The sequence below is a fragment of the Rousettus aegyptiacus genome, unplaced genomic scaffold (genome assembly GCF_014176215.1).
Source record: "Rousettus aegyptiacus isolate mRouAeg1 unplaced genomic scaffold, mRouAeg1.p scaffold_m13_p_3, whole genome shotgun sequence".
Classification (NCBI taxonomy): Eukaryota; Metazoa; Chordata; class Mammalia; order Chiroptera; family Pteropodidae; genus Rousettus; species Rousettus aegyptiacus.
In genome coordinates this window covers 154,271,319-154,292,716 of record NW_023416306.1, presented here as the reverse complement: position 1 = coordinate 154,292,716, position 21,398 = coordinate 154,271,319, and the positions used below count along the sequence as shown (strand labels likewise).

The following is a 21,398-nucleotide window of genomic DNA, read 5'->3' as shown; positions in this document are numbered from 1 at the left end:
ATCTAACATTTTAGCGGCTTTCAAACCCCAGGGCTACATGGCATCGCAGGGGGGTGGGAGGCTCTGCTCAGTCACTCAGTGGCCCAGGCTGACGGAGCTGCCACCATCCCAAACACTGCAGGAAAAGAGCTACTGAGGGTCTCCCACTCGCGATTAATATGCGGCCTGGCAGTGACGCATTGCACCTTACTCACAATTCCTTTGGCCCCGGCTAGTCGTTTGACCCCAGCTGACCACAGGTTGCAGGGCAGACATGTAATCTTACCCTGCGCTTGAAATATAATGAGGTAGAAATATTCAGTGAACAACACTGATAACTTCCGTAAAGTTTACCCCTGAGTTCTTCAGAGCAGCAGCTCCCAGACCCGATTGTGCAGGAAAATCCACTAGGGACAGCTTATTAAATGTGGAGATTCCACGGCCCCCAGGAACTCTAATCCAGAATCAGGAATTCGTTTTCACAAGCACCCAGGTGATTTGGAGGCACTCTCTCTGTAGACCACCAGCATTCGGAGACCACTGGCTTTGAGCTTTTCTTATCCCTCAACCCCATCTGGAATATAAAAGACGCTGTATTCATCGCCTGGGGATGCCTTAACAGATTACCCCAACCTCGGCGGTGGCTTCGAATGATGAAATTTATTCTCTCCCAGTTTTAGAAGCCAGAAGTCCAAAATCAAGGTGCCGTTAGCAGGGTTGGTTCTTTCTGGAGGTTCTGAGGGCTGAAGCGTTCCGTGCCTCTCTTAGCTTCGGGTGGCTGCCAGCAGTCCTTGGCGTTCTTTGGCTTGTAGCTGTGTAACTCCAGTTTCTGCTTCCGTCTTCACATGGCCTTAGCTGTGCGTTTGCACCTTCCCCTTGTCATTGAATTTAGGACCCACCAGGCAGTCCAAGATGATTTCATTTTAAAATGTGTAATTCAATCCATCTGCAAAGACCCTTTTTACAAATAGGGTCACGATGCGAGAACATGTTTTTGGAGGTCCACTATTCAACCCACTTTCACACTGCACCCAGCCTCTTGCCTGTCCTATCTGCACAGCCAAGAGCAGGCTTTGAGAGCCAGGCACCACAAGGGGTCAGGCAAACCTTATTTTTCTGCAGCTAGTTCCCTACAGCACCAAGGAATCCTTTCAATGTTGGGAAACGCTCTGTGCTCCACTGTGAGGGTGGCCAGGGCAAACTGCTGGGCTGGGATTTCAGACCCCACAGCCATTTTCTCCTCATTGTCCCATGCAAAATAGGGGGCTTGCACGCCAATAGGGCATGTGATGAGCAGCATCTCTGTACAACTCACTCTGCCAAACCATTGGAGAAAGTTTCACTAGCCTCAGACCTAATAGGAACCTGGATGTGGATGGCATTCTCCTCAGTTCTGAGAGCTATGTTCTTGAAAACTCCCAAGGTTGGAGAATTCCAGGTGGATGGTCATAAGATATTACGAGAAAAATAGGTATGGGCATTCAGGTCATCAGATGAATGCTTATTTTTATATTCTCTAAAAGATGATAGTAATGACGGTACATTAAATGGAACACTTCAATGTCATTTGACACATCTTGAATTAGTAATAATGGCTCCTCAACAATTATTTTTCATTTAAGCAACTCTTTTGCTCTCCAGAAACATTTTTAGCATATTCAGTGAGATATTATGCATTAATCTAGCTTGGTTTTTGAGGTTATGCCTAGAAATGGTTTTCCATTCAGGACCGATATATTTGAAATTTGACAACACCGGCCCACGTCACTCTCCCTAAGTCATAACCTGGAGAGACCTGCAGTTTCTTACTTGGGTAGTTGCTGAGAGGCTGGGGGTGGGGGGACTAGACTTGATCTCAGGAGGATTCACAACAAAAGGACGGGATTACTAGGAGCTCCGAATGCCTGGTCCTGGCCTTCCCGTCATGGTCATGCCGGCCCCAGTGCCTCCAGCTGTCAGCTGTGTGGTCACCTCCTCAGAGCTCGGCCCAGCAGTCAGCCACGGCCTGCCTTCCCGTCATTGCATTTACTGTGATTTCAATCTGTGGCCACTTGGTTTTTTCATTGTTTAGTCGATTTCGTCTTTGGTATTTCCCTCCTGGAATGTAAGCTCCTTGAAGGCAGGGGCCTTACTTGTCTTCTCCTCTGCTCTTGCCTTGGCTCCTGGCACATACCGGAGTTGGTCTTTGATAAATGTTCTTTGAAAGATTGAGTGTCCACTTGGATGTGCCTGGAGCTGACCTTCAGGGGGACCTGCTTGTAGGACCTGTTGACTGGCCTTGTGCAAAAATGTTTCCCTCTAGGAAAAGAAAATCTGCTTATTGTTAACCATTTCTTTTCGACCTGGGGACTTTTCAGAGTCTTCTTCAGTCTCTAGATGTGAACTGTAATCTCCAAGAGGAAAATTTAGTGTGGAATGCTGACTTTCTGTCTTGATTGCCTAGAACTATTGTTCCAGAAAGGGCCTAAGGCAGGCCTGGGTTCCATCACCCCTGTCTGTGCTGACAAGCTGCCTCCTCCCCTGGCTGGGGGGCCCTCGTCACTGCCCTGCCTAGGAGAATTTGGGTAGAATCCCAAATTCTGTGTTCTGAGCCCAGTGCAGCCATATTCAAACTGTTCCACTGTGAGCAAGCCACTTCTGTTCTTTGGGCCTTGGGTTCCTCACTTCATTCATTCAACAGATGTTCATCGAATGTCTATCAGGTGCCCAGCATACCGCTAGGTATTAGGGATAAAATAGCAACCAAGACAGTCCTGTTTTTCTGGAGCTTGTAGTAGAGTCAAGAAGAAGGATGTTAACAAACAACCCACAGACAGATATAAAAACAAAACTGTGAGAGCGCTGTAAAGGGGAAGCCCCAGATGGTGTACGAGAGCCTACAAAGGGGGTCTGCCCTAGTGAGGGTGTGAGCCGAAGACGGACTGGAGTGAGGACCTGAGGGATGAGAAGGAAGGAAGGATTGTTCCAAGCGCAGGAATCTTCTCAGGCTCGGGCCCTTTGGTGGGAGGGACTGTAGCAGGTGGGTATAGCTGAAGGGAGACCCGTAGGGATGGAGCAGGGAGAGAGAGGATGACCGGAAACATAGAGGCCGGAGGAGGCAGGAGCAAACCACACAACGCCCTTGTGGGCGTTGGATTTTATCCCAAGCTGTGGGGAGCCTTTACTGTATCTCATGTCTGTGAGTGTGGGTGTGAGCAGCAGAGAGCAGACAGATCAGCTTTGCCTTTTGAGAAGACACCACCATTGGGGGATGGATTGGACATGGACCAGAGTGGGTGTCAGCAGGCCAGACAGGAAGCTAGTGTAGTCACTCAGACAGGAAAGGGTAGTCATGGAGAATCAGTCCATGAATATTTCTGAGCACCTACTATGTGCCAGGTACTTTTCAGTCAAAAAATCAGGTGAAGATCCCTACCCTCATAGAGCTGACATTTTAGTGACGGGGGAGACAGTGCACGTAGTAAATAAGTAAGCTAGTGTGTTGGGAAGCATTATGTGCTATGGAAAAAGAAATTGAACAGAGCAAGCGAGGTTGGGAAGGGGAGTAGCTGATGGCAGAGATCTTTAGGAGGTGAAAGTGAGGGCGCCCTGTGATGGAAGATCAGGTTGAGGAGGATTAAGGGAAGGAGAGGAGTCAAGGTCAACCCCTAGGTTTCTGGTTTGTGCAACCGAAGAATGGTTTTAAAAGTGTATGAGCCTAAACATTACTCGAGTCTTTCTGATTCTGTAGCCCTGTGAGCTCTATGAGTGTCACCTCAGGAGCTGCAGGCAGGCCTGTAATCCGGTCTTCTCATCCCCAGAGGTTTCCTGCTGCAGGAAACCCCTATCTCGGATTTGTCACATGACAGCGTATCACATGGCATGACAGGTTCACACTGTGAGCAGCTGAGGTACCTGCTACATCTCCGTCTAACCTGCTCCCTGGGGTTAGTGGCATCTGTCCACCACGCGTGCTTATTGATGGGTACTCAAAGAACATGCAGCATTGCCTGGGTGGGGATGCTGCCAATATCTTCCATGTGCCCCAGCCCTGGCCACTTACAGGGCCTGCTGAGTGTCCTCTGTCTGAAACAACTCTGCTTTAACCCTCCAGGGAATAGGATGTTTGTGGGTAGATTTCATGAGTTGGGCTGGGAGCTGTGGTTCTTGAGCTTTAGGAGGTCCAGGGTTCTGCATATTTTTAGGGTACTTGGTCACTTGTTAGGGCTTCCCCTGGGGGGTGGTTTCCCATGGGATTCCAATGACAAGAGGGATGACATTGGCTGACGCTGAGACTCAAGTCTGAACAGCTCCCACTGTTCCCTCCCTAGAGAAAGGCTGAGGCTTCCTATCAGGGTCCCCTTGGGAAAATGCCTGCTTTGGACAAAGGAAGATGACGGAATAACAACCATAATTAACAGGGATCGAACGCTTCCTCTGAAGAGCTTTTCGTGGATTATTTCATTTCAGCCTGAGAGCAACTCTATGAGGTAAGTGCTATTAGTATCATCTTTCTCATTTTAGAGATGATGTAATGAGTCTCAGAGAGTTTGTACAAGTCGCCCAAGGTCACTGAACTGGCAAAGATACAGGACTGAATTCACACTCAGATCAGCCTTTGCTCTGAACTGCTCTCGCTAGCAGCTGATGGCTAGGCATGAAGGTCACTCAACCTGGGGTCTGGTGCTTGGACTTTAGTACTGACTTTGCTCTGTGTCATGTGGCAATTTGGAGCAAGTCCATCTGTTCATTCATTGATTCATAGAATATTGATCAAGTGCCTTCTCTGCAAGGGCTGGGTACACAGTGAAGTGATGTCTTACATGAAGAGCTCACATGTGGCTACTGAAACAGACATATCAGCACAGCATCTGGGTTGTAGAGGGACAGGTGCTTTATGGAGCAGGAGAGAGGAAGGGGTGACAATGCTTGTCCGGTAGGGGTGGGGGCCTGGGAAGAAGATATAGCCTTTGTGCCGAGCCTTGAAAGAGAAAGGCATTTGCCAAGGTTCTCCAGGCAGAAAGACTGTGAGAGCAAAGGCATGAGATGTCCAGAGTGTCTCAGGAATTTCAGGTTGTCTCTATAGTGAGAATAAAATTCCCTAAGACGTGAGCCTTGGACCACCTACATGAGAACCAGTAGGGTGTATGCAATGGAGTGTTTGTTGGAATGCAGATTCTAGGCTCCATTTCAGACCCACTGAACCAGAATCTTTAGCTGTTGGGGCCCAGAAATCTGCATTTCAACCAGTGCCTCGGGGGACTCTGATGCGCCCTGAAGTTTGGTATAGGTGAGGAGAAGCAGGGCAGCAACCAGTTCTGGGTTTATAACAGGTTGGCAAATTTTCTGGAGAGGAGAAGGTATTTAAGGCTCCGAGAGTAAGTATTTAAGGTTCTGTGGGCTAAGAGGTAAGTTGAGGATACTATGTAGGTGCTTATATAACCATTTAAAAATGTAGAAGCAGGTGGTGGGTGGCCTTGGCCCACCTTCGTTTGAACTTATTCTGCTGGTTCCTGTTTTAGAAAGTTAACCAGCTACAGGAAGAAGGACTAGAGTGGGTGGAAGTGAGGAAAGGGCTAATGCCATGTCCAGAAAGGGCAATAAGGTCTAAGTTAGAGCCAGGGAGCGCCCAGAGGGACAGAGAATGTTCAGAGAGATGTCATTGGCAGAGAGGACAAGACTGGCCTAGAGCTCAGACAGGAAGGGTGGGCAGAGCATGGAGTCAAGGATAACTGAACTGTTTGGTTCATGCTCTCGGGTAGATGGAGATGTCATTAGCTTACCTTTTTTAATAACGCATATGTAAACATGGCCAGATGCTGAGCAGAAGTCCCATTGATTGAGGACTGAAAAGGGTCACTACATTTTGTCATTTGAAGGTAATTAGTGACCTTTGTGGGAATAGTTTTAGGAAAGAAGTGGGAGCCAGATGTCAGTGGGCTCCAGAACAATGGGAAGACAGGAAATGGAATAGGTCAACCCATTGTGTCCCCAAGTTATGGCCTGGCAAGTCCACTGAGTGCTTTTCTCAAGGACAGAGCTTGGGGAATACATAGTCTCACTCCAGCCCTGGGGCGCCAGCCCCTGCAATTCTGTCCAGGTCTAGGACAACTCACACAGGGGCTCCTTGGTGTTTGTGAGGACCATGTAGGTCCTCAGCTCCTTCAAGACTTGTGATGATTCATGCATATCTGTGGAGGGGGGGTGAACCGTTCTTTCTCAGGAAGTGTATCCTTCCTGTACCTTGGAGACAGACAAATGACTATACCCCACACTTAGAAGCAGATGACTTCATAGATAGAGATTAGCAAGCAGCCTTTCTGTAGTTTCTGTACTCCAGCAGATACCAGTGATGTCGTGGAAAGTGCACTGGTTGGGAGGAAAGAGACAGTCATTAGGGTCTTGGCTCTGCACCTGGCAGCTTTGTGCTTCTGTCATTTTAATCTGTCTGAGACTGAATTTCCTTCTTAGGAATGTGAGGGATCGGATGGGATGATCTCTCAGGTACATTCTAGGTGTGAAATCGTATTTCTCAGGATGCCTGGGCAGATGTCTTAAGTGGGTACAAGCATCTGACATCTCTAACATCTTGTTCAGAGGTCTCCCGAGGCTCTGTCCTGGGTGCTGGCCCCGGTGTGTTCTGGGGCTCTGCACAGCAGGCGTTCCTTCCTGCGCCCCGTTCCCTGCCCCCGAGGCTTTGCCCTCCTGAGTTCACCTCTCTGTAACCGCCACAAGGGCTCCCTAAACTCATCCTCCCCTCTTTCATGTCAAAATTTTCTTTGATAGCCGGGAGAATGAGAAAATTAAGGACACTGTGATGGTTTCTTTTAAAGCTAAAAAAAAATTTTTTTTCTTTTAATGTAAAGAACTATTCTTTATTCAGAGGGCATTTTTCTCTCCACGATATTTTAATTGTTAAAATGCCTTTTCTTCTATGAAATAATGGTGATGGTACATGGTAATTTTTCCTACTGACCTTAATTTGGCAACACCTGTATGGGTGCCCTCCCTGATTTGGGGGCATATCTTCTTGATCCATAAAACTAAAAGTCTCTAGGCTGGAGTTTCATCATCAAATGGGTATAAATAACAGGACGTACTTGAGCAGGATTGTTATGTAGATTAATAGAGATACTGCAGGCAGGCTCGATGTCTGAGATGTACTAAACACCCTTAGTATTCATTAGCCTCCTACTTTGACCCCTACCTTTTCTACCTTCCTCATACAATCAGCAGACCTTCTCTTGAGCATTCAGAGGACAGGCAGCCAGAACCTCACAAATATCCTCTCCTCAAGATCATCTGGGTCTGTTGTTACCCTTTCTCCTACCTGCTCTCTGGAATCCCTCCTATGTAGTTGTTAAAAAGCTTAGGAAATACACACGACCATTCATGCGTCCTTCCATCCTTTCATTCCTTTGTTAATTTCACACCCCTTTCTGTGTATCTAGGATGAGCTAGAATTGGGATGTGATATAAAGCTTGCATTTCGCTTAGAAGGAAGACATGTGAGCCAACAGAAACTACCTGGTGAGGTCAGTGCTCTATTAAAGACAGATGCAAAGCAGTAGAATGAGATAGATTACAGCACCCTGGATTTTACTGCCTATGGGCACTAGCTTTAATCCTGAGCTTCCCAGCAACCATGATGACAAAGAAAACACATTGCTCCTGTCTAATATGGTGTTTCCCAAACTTCTGTTATTCCTGAACAACTGCCATGTTGCCTTTTCTATGGATCTACCCAAATTGTTACCTATTCGATATTTAAAAAAAAAACCAATACCATGATTTTATTTAATTAAATTCAAAAGAAAGCTTGATATTTTCACAAACAGAAAACTGCCATTGCTAACCACTGTCCAAGGGTAAACACATATGTAAATGCATAATCATTAAAAGAAAGAAGCGTCTATTAACATCATTTAAAACAATCCAAAATTATTCTATGCCATGTACAATATGCCAGCTACACTGGGGTAATAAAACGATATGCATCAGGTCACTTGAAGTCAACTTCTTTTCTGACACAAAATTCAAGAAAATATTTTTTGCAAAAAACACAGGAATTCATTCGAATGGATGTTTCTTATGAGCCTTATGAAAGTTAAGGGCATAACATTAAAGTTCAGTACACTGAATACTTTTCTGTGGGGAGCCAAGTGAATAGCAAGACAAGCATACTGTTTCTGATGCTCTAACTCAGGAGCCCGCAAAAGTTTTTTGTTAAAGGGCTATGTGATGAAGAGTTTAGGCTTTGCGGACCATGTGATCTCGGTTGCAACTACTTTATTGTTACTTTATCACAAGAAGCCACAGACGTGTAAACAAGTGGGAGTGGCTATATTTCAATAAAACTTATTAATGGACAATGAAATTTGAATTTAATGTAACTTTCTCACCTTACAAAATATTCCTTTTCGGATTTTTCTGCAACCATTTAAAAATATAAAAACCACTTTTAGCTTGTGGGCTTTACAAAAACAGGGAGTGAGCTGGATTTAGCCCATGGGTGACAGTTTGCTGACCCTGATCTGATCGAACCCTCAACCAGGGCATTGTTTTCCTGCTCTAGACCCATTGCAGAAGGGCTTCACAGACCAGCAGCAAGGTCATGTAAGGGGATGATGGCAGAGTTAGGACTAGACCCCAAATTTTCCGGTTTCAAATTTTGGTCTCTTCTTTCTAAATGCTGCCTCCTTGGATGGCAAAAGCAGTTACTCTGTGCCAGGCCTGATGTGGGTTTCTTTGTAAATAGAGCCTCACTGAATCTTCCCAACAGCCGTTGTGTGATATTATGATTCCATTTCTCAGAGACAGAGGTTTAGAAAGGTTGGAAATTAACTGCTTGGTCATGGAACCAGAATTCACACCCAGGTCTGTCTGATTCCAAGAACTTGTGCTCTGCATTATAATTTTGTAGTTCCTTCCTGTATCTTTGAGCATGTTTGAACAGTGGCTTTGGCAAGGATTGCCTTGACTTTAATAAAAAATCTTTTACCCATCTTTTTTCCACACACCCAAGCGTAATCCCCCACAAGACTGTTCTTTAATTATAAGTGACTGGTTCGTGGGGTCAGAAAACATGGCCCCCACTTTTCAGTAGCAAATAAACTCTATGATGGATGGGGAGGGTAAGAGAGAACACACAGGGGAGTTTTGTTTTCTTTTTCTGAATTCTTTTTAAAAACAACTTTATGGAGATATAATTAGCATACGAAAATGGCTAAAATTTTAAGTATACAATTTGATGTTTCACCATATTTACACCCATAAAATGATCACCACAATCAAGATAATGAACATATCCATTGTCCCCTTCACCAAAGTTTCCTTATGCCCTTTTGTAATCACTCCCTCCCATCCCTCTCCTCCTTACCCCATCTCCGGGCATCCACTGATTGCTTTTTGTCACTATAGTTTGCATTTTCTAGAATTCTATATAAATTGAATCATGCAGTACATGTATTATTTTTTGTCTTACTCTTTTACTCAGGATGATTGTCTTGTGATTCATTGTATTTTATATAAAAAGTCCATTCCTTTTCACTGCTGAGTAGTATTCCATTGCATGGATATACCAGTTTGTTTATCCATTAACCTGTTGATGACATTTGGGTTATTTCTAGTCTTTGGTTATTTTAAATAAAGCTACTATGATCATTCATGAACAAGTCTTTGTATGAACATATGTTTTCATTTCTCTTGTGTAAATATCTAAGAATAGAATGGTTAGATCATATGTTAGCTAGATGGTTTTTTGTTTGGTTGGCTTTTATTTTAGAAACTGCCAAACTGTTTTCTAACCTGGTTGAGAGTTACATTTGCTCCACATTTTTGCCATTTGATATGGTCATTCCTTTAAAATTAGATATTCTAATAGGCGTATGGCGTTTTAACTCATGTTTCCCTAATAACTAGTGATAGCTTAGGCTTTGGATTTTCCTAATGACAACTAATAGTTAGGCTTCATTAATTATCATTAGTGACTAATGATAGTTTGGTTTTCCACTAAAGATAGTCGAACAACTTTTCATGTGCTTAATTTTTCATTTGTATATCTTTTTAAAATTAATTAATTCATTTTTAATTCTTCAATGTCACCACATGTTTGACCCCTCTTACCCCATCTACCTCCCTCCACCCCACCCACCCTACCCTCTGGTAACCACTAGTTTATTGTCCATCTCCATGAGTCTCTGTTTGTTTGTCTTGTTTGTTTGTTACTTTTAGGTTTATATCCCACATATAAGTGATATTATGTGGTTTTCAACTTTTCCTGTCTGGCTTATTTCACTTAGCATGATTATCTTGAGGTCCATCCATGTTGTCGCAAATGGCAGTATTTCATCTCTTCTTATGGCTGAGTAATATTCCATTGTATACATGTACCACAGTTTATTTATTCAATTGTATATCTTCTTTGCTTAAGTGTCTGTTCAAAACTTCTGCTCATTTGGGGGGGGGCTTTTTTTTTAAATTATTGTATTCTGAAAGATCTTTATTCTGGATACATGTTCTTTATCAGATATATGATTACAAATATTTTCTCCTTATTGATGGCTTGCCTTTTCATTCCCTTAACAATGTCTTTCAAAGACCAGACGTTTTTAATTTTGACAAAGTCAGACTTATTTTTATTATTTTTCTGGATCATGCTTTTAGTGACTTATCAAAAAAAAAAAATCTTTGCCAACCTAAGATCACATATATTTTCCTTTAGGAATTTTATAGATAGGTTTTATATTTAGGTCTCTGATCTATTTTGAGTTAATTTTTTTACATGATGTGAGGTATGGATTGGAGGTCAATTTTTCCCATACGAATATTCAATTGTTCCAGCACCAATTGTTGAAAAGACTATATTCTCTCCACTAAATTGCATTTACACCTTTTTTTAAAAATCAGCTGTTTACATGTGTGGATCTATTTATGGATTTTTTATTCTGTTTCATTGACCTATTTGTCTGTATTAATGCCAATATCGCACTGTCTTGATTAATGTAGCTTTATGATGAGTCTTGAAATCAGATAATGTTAGTCCTCCAACTTTGTTCTTCTGAAAGATTTTCCTTCTCTCTCATCAGAAAACAAAGCTAGAGTGGGTGTGGAGAGTTCTGGTTCCCGTTCTTTGCCTGGTCAATGACTTAGAGAATCTCACCACAGATGCCTTGCTCTGCGTCATCCTCCAGTCTCAGGGTAATGCCAGCAAGGCTTCCTCTAGGCGTATCGAAGCCCTGCTTTGTTCTTTCCCTTTCTAAAATGCCCATCATACTTGTGAATACTTCATCAGTGTTGTCTTACTTTCCAGATGGGAAAGAGACCCTGTCTTTGTTATTCAACTTTTTAATTCCTGGAGCTGGGCACTTACCACATAGAAGATATTTAATGAATGCGTGAATGAACGAATCGAAGATGTAAGGTATTTACATAACAAATTATACCAAGGAGATGAGGAAGGAAGGAAGGAAGGAAGGAAGGAAGGAAGGAAGGAAGGAAGGAAGGAAGGAAAGAAGAAAGAAAGGAGGAAGAAGGGAAGGCAAGCAGGCTTCTGTACTCTGTAGCTTTGGGAGCTCTAAGACTCAAAATAATGATGTGGCCACACAGATACCAACCACTGCCCTCTATGCCCTCTATGTTCATGAACTCCCATTCCAAACAGCACTGAGCCCTAAACTTGGCCAGACATCCCAACTACTAAGGGAGATTTAAAGACAACTTCCCAGGTTCTATTTCTGGTCTACAATAATCAGAATATGTGAGTTTGGAGCAAACGTGGAAATTTAGATTAAAAAAGAAAAATCCAGGTCATTCTGATGCAACCCAACCTCGTAGGGCTTTTGAAAACTTCACATTTACAGTGGCCTGGGTGTACACATTCCTTGTGAAGCAATAGCCATATGTGGCTAGTGACTTCCACATTGGACAGTGTAGAATTCTAGGCCTTCCCCCTCCTACAGCTGTACTGTCCAAAGACAGTAGACACTAGCTACATATGACTATTTAAATTTAAATCTAAATTAATTAAAATTAAGTAAAGTTAAAAATTCAGTTCTTTAACCATACTAGCCACATTTAAAGTGTTCAATAGCCACATGTGGTTAATGGGTGCTATACTGGGCAACATAGACATAAGTATTTTCATCACCCAAGAAAGTTCCATTGGGGAGTGTTATTTTAGAGGGAATTACTCCTTTCCTATTCTCAGTCTACATGCATTGGTGGAATTGGCTCTAACCACAGCTCCATTGGTGACATGTCACCTAGAACTGGCCCTTCATGGTATTGCATGTGACTCAAGTCATAATCAGAACAAATGTTGGGACCTTTATTTAAATGAACACCAAAGGCATTCTCTTTCCCACTGATGCGAGCCTGAGTGTAGAGCAGTTTAGGCCGGAGCTGTTGGCAGTCATTTTGTTCTGCCACAGAACCAAAGATGAAGCCAACAGAGAGAAAGCAGAGCTGAAAAATTGGATCTTGATACTTTTTGAATTCTTAGACAGAAGTTGTGCTTAAAGAGAGAGTTTTCAATTCGTTGAGCCAAAAAATTCCCTCCCTTTTTTGTTTAAGCCATTTTTTTTCTACTTGCAGCAAAAGAATGCTTATTAAATACATAGCATGACCATTGTAAGTTACTTCTTTTCTAGCCCTCAGTTTCCCCAACTGTAAAGTGAAGAGGCTGAAATAATTTCTTCAGTTTAATTCTCCAAACATATATTGAGCTTGTATTGCCAAGTGTTTGTGCTTAGTACAGAATAATGATCATATATATATATATATATATATATATATATATATATATATATATCTTGCATAAATCTATCTATAATATACTCTGAAAAAGGCTTATGACTGATATGGATTGAGTGCTCTTCGGCCACAGAGAATGTGGTTAATTTGGTCCTGGAGAAAACTTCACTGAGGAGGTGACATGGGGGCTGGGTCTTGAAAAATGGGTGGAATTTTTCCTAGTGGAAAAATCAGAAGAGGGCATTTTAGTTTAAAAAAAAAAATAAGTATGAGCAATACTCCGAATTAAGAAATCTCATGGTATGTTTGGGAAATAGTAGTTCACTATGCCCAGAGCTTAAAATATGGAAAGGGATGGCTACAGACTAAGAGAGGTTGATGGGACCTAATTGCCATGGCCTTAAATGGCATGCTAGGAATATTGGGCTTTCTCTTGCAGGAGAAGTAGAAACAGGGAATATAATGATCAGACTTGCATTCGGGAAGATCACACCTGTGAGGAGGGAAGACAGATTGCTGAGGGGGAGATGCTGGAGGCAGAAAGACCATTTGGGAAATTATTGCAGTTGTGAAGGTGAAAAATGATAAGGCTAACCCATACACTCAAGAGTAACTTGCAAAGTATACTGAATTGGTAGGTGCTCAAAAAACATTTGTGGACTAAATATTGCTGAGTGCTGGGGAACATATTGGAAAGATGGACTGATTGATCATCTGAAAGTTATGAGTCGGGTGATGTTCAAGTGAAAGAGAGTAAAGAAGGGAGTTGGTAGAGGTGTCAAGCCAGTAGAGAGATCAAATTATGACACTAGAGAGCTTTGTAAGAGCGATCTTAATAGAGTGGCAGGGTTGGAAACTGAATTGCACTGCACCGAATAGTGAAAAAAGGCAAATATGTAATTGATTCTCAAAGGAGATTAGGAGCTGAGAAAAGTTGGGAGCAGTGGCTGGGAGCGGGGAAAGTGGAAGAATGAACGGCCGGCTGGCTTCCAAGCTTCCGTCGCCTCACTTCTTGCTGCCTCACAGAACCCCAATTTTGTTAAGGTTTCCACCCTACCCTGATGAAACCCTTTGACTCAGAGTCCCAGGGATGGACACTGATTAATCTAAACCAAATGGTAATCCCATTTCTCTTTGTCATTGATTGGCACAAGAACATAAGCTTAAGTCCATCGGTGCAGGGCATTCCTTTGGTAATGGCTATTTATTATCCAGGGATGGGCACTTAACTTTGTGGCCCAATAGAACTGATCAAGGTGTGGCCATGGCTGCTGGTGGCAACCATATAACCACCATGAGAGAAATCATTCCGAAGACAGGAAAACTGAAACCTGAGTATAATGGCACCTGGAGACTTCCCAATGTCCAGGCTTCTCATTAATGTTGAGACAATGCATTTAATGATTGTTTAAACCATCTTAGTTAGGTTTTCTGTTACATGCAGTTGAAAGCATCATTGATGGATATTAGTGGATTTTATTTTATTTTAGGAGTGGAAGATAGTGCAGGGTTAAGAGAGGAAGTTCAGAGAAGAGAAAGAAATTAAAGACACAAGACAGAAAGGAATGAATTGATAGATCAAATTCCCAGGAGAAGTAGGAATAATTGTGTTCAAGACCATTGGTGAAAGAGTTGGCTTGGAAAGAAATAAGCGAACTTCTTCCTCATGTACAGAAGGGAAAGAAGTATAAGAATAGTAATAAATTCGGAGGTGAAGGCAAATTGGCAGAGTGATCTCTAAGGACCCTTGGAACTCTCTTGCCTACAACTACTTCCCCTCTAGTCAAAGAGGTGAGTGCCATCACGTGTTAAAATAAGACACACTAGGTGGTACGTGCAGAGAAGTATCACTTCCCGCTTGAGTAATCAGAAGCATCTCCATAGAGAAAAAGGAATCTGAGTCAGCCTTGAAGGATGGATTTAGTTGGGGTAGAGAGTAAAGAAGTAGAGGGTAAGCACCATACTTCCATTCCTGTTACCTCCTTTAAATGCCGCATCCCTAAGAAATGTATTGAAAAGGACAGGGAGAGACCAGTTTGGCTGCATTAGGGAATGAAGATGGGAAGAGTTAGGTCGGGATCAGATTCTAGAGGGCCTTACATGCCAGGCTGGGATTATTAACTTTAGATGGGCTTGGATCTGTGTTTCTTGAATCCGGGTGAAAAAAAAAAAAAACAAAAACCTTGCTAACACCTACTTTTGACTTAAAATTATTATCGCTATAATAACAGCTAAATATAAACAGATATAAAACCAAGTATACACGCCTTATGCTTATATCTCTTACATGAATCACAAAACCAAACCCAATTAAATATAAAAAGGCATAAAACTAATAAAATTCCACATTAAGTTACTGGACTAGATGATGATGTTTACTGAAACTAAATTGCCACTCATAAGGCAAATATGACATTGACTGTTACTGAGAGTGATGGGCTGATAAATAGGCTCTCCAGGAAAAAAAAAAAAGAAAGAAAGAAAGCCTATTTCATAGCGTTTGTGGATTTCCATGGTGTAAATATTCTTTGCATGGCTCCCTTCATAATTGCTGTGCCTAATAACTGGCTCTCAGAGCACCTGAAAATTTAACAATAGGCTTGCATGAGCTAGAACAAGCTGGCTCCAGCATAACTATTGCTTTGAAGGTTCTTCTGAACTTATGGAGCCTATTTTTCTGTGTGTTGTAACTCCGTTGTCCCTTCCCTTTTCTATTGCGGTTTCTATGAAGCTTATGTTTGTTTGGGCCCAGGACGGAAATTTAATTTGACCTTTACGTAGACGAACACATCATTTACATATTAAATTAGTCACTATTCTTTCTTCATCACCCTGAGACAGAATGTAGAATTCCTCACTATCCAAACCTACCCAGTTCTCAAATCCATAGAGTGAGATTTTACATGGTAAGGGGTGCTGAATTATCCAAAGCTAATTGGTGTCTGTGTTTTGGATAACAAATACCAAGCATTCGGATAGTAAGGGATATTAACTCTTTTTAAATTTTTGTTCTGGATTTTATTCAATTCCTGAGTTCAAATAGCAAGTATTTTGGTAGCACAGAACCCCGTAATACTATTTGGCACCACAATGATTGTTTCACTGGAATAAGAAATTCCAATGCTGAGCCCAAATCATCTGTCAGATGTCAGATATCCTGCACTGGTGAGCCATTGTTCTCTTTTGAATGGACTTCCTGCCATGCAACTGGGAGCCGCAGGCCTGTGGTGGACTCTGCAGCAGCATGGGACTACGAGGAGAAAAAGGAGCTCCTGGGGGCATTGTGGGTATTCCTTGTTACTTGGAGTTAGGGGCAGTGAAACTCTCATTGGCCTAGGGGTTAGGAGACCTGGTTCTAAAAGTCCCAGATAAGTCACTTTACCTTGTTGGATATGGGTGACCTTGCATAGGGGCCAACAACCAAAGGGTGCTCAAGTAATCCTGGCAAAACCTCACTGATCTTTAAAATCATACCTGATGATCTGCAGCCATGCCACCCTGGACGTGCCTGATCTCGTCTTGTCTCAGAAGCTAAGCAGGGTTGGGCCTGGTTAGTACTTGGATGGGAGACCACCTAGGAAGACCAGGTGCTATAGGCATTTAAAAAAAAAAAATCATACCTGATCTATAAAATCACATGGTTGGTAGGACCACATATGTGAAAATATGATTAGAATTAAAAAACACTTCGGAATCTCAAGGTATCATCATAGTCACAGCAGGGGAAGAAGGAAGGACTTCTACTGGGGTCTGCGGTGGACCTGGCACCTCACTAGGCATTTTCGCATAGCCTCTTTCCGAATTCTTATACAATTAAAATTCCTACTCAGGAGTATTATTCCCATTTTTATACATAGGTTCATTGGGTCTTGGAGAGGTAAAATGACTCCCCCCATTCTCATACTCTGTGAGGGGCAGAGCTGGCGTGTGAGTCCTTCTGCCTTAGGAAAAGCAGCTATTTCTAAGAGCCTGGCCTCAGGAGGCAGAGGATGTAGAAAGCAGGGAGAGCTAACCCCCAGGTGGGGCCACCAAGAATTCTGCAGCTGGGGAGGCTGAGAAGCAGCTGGATAGGCCCCAGGAAAGTATGGAGACTAGTTAGAATTACCTGAGAAGGGCACAAACACTAAACTTGTTCCCCAATACAATTTCTCCAAGCCACCTTATCCTCTCCTCAGGCCAAGGCCGGACTGGGCTGGACCGGGCTGGACTGGGTGGGACCAGGCGGGCCGCAGGCTCCCTGCCTCCCGCACCTCTGGACTCACCCCACACCTTGGTGCTTATGATGCCTCCTCTTGCTTTTACTTCTGCCGAGTTCTGCCATTTAAACCCCCCTAATTTAATAGGTTTGTCTCATTATTTTGATTAATCATATTAACTCATGTTAATTAAGAGAGAGATTTAAGCAATGACAGAGGTTAATGGAATCGGTCTGTGTTCTTCCCTGGCTTTTGTTGGGGGCCCTGACAGGCATGAGGGAAGAAGAGGGGAGAATGGGATACGGAACATCAGCAAGGCCAAGCCCGGGACAAGCCAGGGAGTCTCAAAGAGAGGAGAAAGCTATCGAGGAAACGATCAGTTACCAATCAGAGTTTCCTGCTAATTGAATGTCTGATTTTATTAATGATGGAATTTATAAAGGTTCTTAAGAAAAGAAAAGAATTTAGTCAGTTCAGCAGTTAACTGTGAAAATTAATGCAGAGGATATAAGTTAAAATGGCCATTTTATTTGTCTTCCTTTCTTCCCCCTAGTGCTGGCGATGAAATTGGGCACATCGCCTCAAAGGTCTTTTCTATTTCTAGGCTCCTTAGTTGGTGCCGAAGAAACAGATGGATGGGCGCAGTGCCTCAACTTGATGCTGTTAGGAACAATACATGCACCTACTTTATTCCAGTCTCTGTGGTAAGCAACTTAAATGCACCTTTCCATTTATTCCTTGTGACAGCGCTGTGAGGTCCCCTTTTACAGAGGAGAAAGCTGAGGCTCAGAGATGTTCGGTCACTTGCCCAACGTTTCACAGCTTGAGAGTCATGGATTTAGGATTCCGGCCAGGCCTCTGACTCCCATGCCAGTCAGGTTCAGAGGAGCATAAACCATTTTCCTCACAATTTAATGGTACAGCTACAGGGAGGAAGCTTTGGGATCAGGGGTCACCTCTGTCTGATCGCCATGACTATAGTTACAGGGAGGGGCTGTGACATCCTGGCACTGGCCCCACTGGAAAGGATCTTCACGAGGAGAAAACGGAAGGGAGTAGAGGCAGAGGTAGGGTGCACAGTTCTCCGCAGGGAGAGGTTTCCCAAGAGAGCTTCATCTCAGCGGACAGGCGCGTCTCTTCTCATCTTCCAAGATGTCACAGGGATGAGAAGGCCCGGTATTGTGGGTCGAAGTGTGTCCCCCAGAAAGTTATGTGGAAGTCTTAACCCCTGGAACCTGTGAATATGACCTCATTCGGAGGCTGGGTCTTTGTGGATGCAATTAAGTTAAGTCGAGGTCGTACTGAATTAGGTTGAGCCCTAATGTGACTGATGTCTTTATAAGAAGAGGAAAAGCATAGAGACGTGGGGAAGAAGGCCAGGTGAAGCCGGAGGCAGAGGTTGGAGGGATACTGCTGCAGGCCGAGGAATGCCTGGAGCCACAAAAAGCTGGAAGGGACAAGGAAAGATTCTCCCCTAGAGGTTTCAGAGGCAGCACGGCCCTGCCGACCCCTTGATTTTGGACTTCTCGACTCCAGAGCAGTGAGAAAATCAATTTCTGATGTTCTAAGCCACTTGGTTTGTTGTAGTTTGGTATGGCGGCCCTGGGAAACTAATATACCTGCAAAGGTTTGAGTGGGTCTAAATGTCTTTTACTTGCTGGCTGATGCTTCTTCAGCTTAGTATTTTGATTCCTGTTAAAATACAGGTTTTCTTTTTTTTTCTTTCTTTTTTTTTCTTTTTCTTTTTTTTTTAGGCTGCCACCTGTCCTTTACAGATAACTGGAAGGAGGATGTGATGTGTGGCACTTCTTGGGGTCACACAGGGCAAATCCAACTTGTGCCGAGTATAACCTTGATTCAGGCTTGCGTGGGGCAGCCCTCATCACAACTGCTGGAACAGCTGGTTCACATACCTGAGTGTTTCCTGGGCCAGTAAGCCCAGGGTACCTGTCCTGTGGGCTTTTCTCTCAGACTCTTGGGATGTAACGAGCTCTTCATGGCTAATAAACTAATTTTTGCTAGGGGAGTCACTGGGTCCCTGAGTTTATTATATATAAGAAGCTGCAGATCCTGGTATAGAGATTTCAGTCCTTCCCCGCAACATGAATGCCTCTTATTTAACCTCCTGACTTCCTAAAGCTGTCTTAACTCATCCCTGTGTCTTCTCTAGCTCCATCTCTTGAAGGATTAGAAGTGAGAGATGGGCAACATGGCAGAAATCCCTGTAGTTTTCATGAGGATCTGTGAAAACCTAGCTTGAGGACGCAATGCAGAAATGTCTCCAGATTCTTCAGGGCCTGTACTACTTTAGTTATCATGAGATTGCGTGGCTCATGTGGCTACTTTATCCAGATTTCCAGTCACTGCTGAAGGAGCTTAAAAGGAGAGACGGGAAGAAAGGCACTGTTCCTATGAAGTGCCACGGTATCATCTGTGCCAGAATCAGAAGTGTAGGTACTATCATTTCCTAGTCCTTGCTGCTTTCGGGGACCAATCTATCTGGAAGACCCTCCTGGTTCACTGGCAGCCTCCAAGACAGTATTTGAGAATTATTGCTCTATATGGTGTGTTCTGGGGCCCATATCCAGGCTCTTCCTCCCATCATTATGCCTGATCCCTAGTAAAGGCTTAGAAAATGCATATTGAATTATTTTCTGTATCTCTCCCAAAGATCCCACTCTTGTGTAATTTTTTTTACTATGTTCTAAAAATTTTCCCCCAAATCATAGCCTTTTATAGATTATATGACAATTCTCCACAGTGTGGGTTGGGGGTGGGAGGTTAACGGGGAACTAGCATCAATGCATGGTGAAGAGCACGTGAGCAGCTAGGGCAGAGGAAAGGAGCCGATGAGGTTCTCAGCGACTTCAGAAGTGCCCGCTGGGTTAAGGTAGTGGCTCAGGTGCTGCAGTCTGGTTGAATGGGTAGAAGTTAGAACGAAGAGGAGAGTTGAAAGTGGTCCTGTTGCCGTCACTCATGATGCTCTTCGCTTTTCCTTCACAGCACTTGGATGGTACTTGTCGCAGGATGGTGTTCTCTGCCTCTTTCCTTCTTCATCCCTGCCCATCCTCACCTGCCAGGATTCGCAAGAGAAAGCCCTTTCTGTCATACAGCTGGCTCACACTGAGGACTCTAAAGGGTGAATTGATTTCCTTCTGTGAGGATCTACTTTAGTCTCCTAGGATGGAGCCAGGAACTCTGGTGGGAAGCAGTGAGTTGGGGTGGGTAAGAGAAGAGAGCAAAGACACACGCCAGAAAGAAGAGACTCCCAGAAGACCTTCTAGGGCGGAATTTGTATGGAACAAAAGACATGCTAATGGAGAAAGTGAAGAAATGTTCGGCAGCATCTTCTGGGTCTTATTTGTGTTTGGGGTTGGTTAAATCAGTAGTTCTTGGCCCTCACTATACATTAAATTCAGCTGGATGGCTTTTGTGAAACACTGATGCCCCCAGATATTCTGATTTATTGGTCTGAGATGGAGGCTGAGCGTCAATAGTTTATAAAGCACCCCAGGTGATTCTAAGTGAAGCCACTGCTAAGAACCACTCCACTAAAGAGCAATGTGGTTTCTTTTTGGTCACTGTGGGTTCTGAAAATCAGCCACGGCTGAACCCCAGTGGCAAAACATGGGTTCATGAGTGGAGCAGAGTGACTTGCAAATCAAGCATGAGTGGAGAGATGGCATCTTTATGGCCGGTCCTCCCTGAAGAACTCGATACTCTTGGGTTTGCATTCTTGTCAAGAGCTTAGCATGAGAGGACCTCGGTTGAAGTCAGGTTTTTCATTTGTCAGCTGTGTAGCCTGGTCAAGTCACTTAATCTCTCTAAGCCTTATTTTCAGCATCAAATGAAGAATCATCACAATTATCTAGCCTAATAGGTGAGACTGTGCGTGGATCCCGGAATCAGGTTGTTCTGCCACTTACAAGCACATAACCAGGCAAGTCCCTTAGCCACTCTGAGACTAGGCTTTCTCACCTGTGAAATGGGAATAATAAAACCCAAAGGACTGTTGTGAGGATTAAGTAGATTACTGCATGTAGGGCGCTTAGAATGATAACTGGCATGTAGCAACTGTTAGCCAGTCAGTCATAATTTCCCTAATTCCTGCTGGAATTGCCTGGGTTCATCTCCCTCCCTCTATGTCCCAACATGCTCAGATAAAGAGCGTTTTCTTTCTCTGGCCTCCAATGTTTTATGTGCGCAATTGTTCAAATAGGCAATAAATATATATTTACAAACAAAAATTTATGGTTAAGGAAATATTTGCTCAGTTGGCCTTGGAAGATCACATATGCTCATAATATTGGCCTTTTTGCCTTGACAGTGAAGTAGTAGATTAACAGCCTGCCAGCTGAGGCATGGGCGCTGCCAGTCCTGGAGGTGTTTTATAGATCCCCCTTCACTCCCCAGCAAACGCGCCTTTTCACCTCCCCTTTTATGTAAGTGATGTCGGAGAGGGTTCCATTGGAGAAGATAAGCAGGAATTAC

General features: G+C 43.5%; 1 long non-coding RNA gene and 1 pseudogene across 2 annotated transcripts in view; both read left to right on the top strand.

Annotated features, from left to right (window-relative positions):
• The window catches only part of LOC107516679, a 75,359-nt gene extending 55,036 nt beyond the window's left edge, over nucleotides 1–20,323 (top strand). The window contains exons 5-9 of one of the 2 annotated variants that reach the window (XR_001598353.2): nucleotides 4,290–4,448; nucleotides 11,270–11,380; nucleotides 17,512–17,611; nucleotides 18,662–19,357; nucleotides 19,911–20,323. This is a non-coding gene — a long non-coding RNA (uncharacterized LOC107516679). Of the gene's footprint in view, nucleotides 1–4,289; nucleotides 4,449–11,269; nucleotides 11,381–17,460; nucleotides 17,612–18,661; nucleotides 19,358–19,910 lie in introns of both variants that reach the window. The other variant, XR_001598354.2, reaches the window with a different exon arrangement.
• Nucleotides 16,192–16,310, top strand: LOC118601065 (annotated as a pseudogene).
• Nucleotides 20,324–21,398: the final 1,075 nt, after the last annotated feature.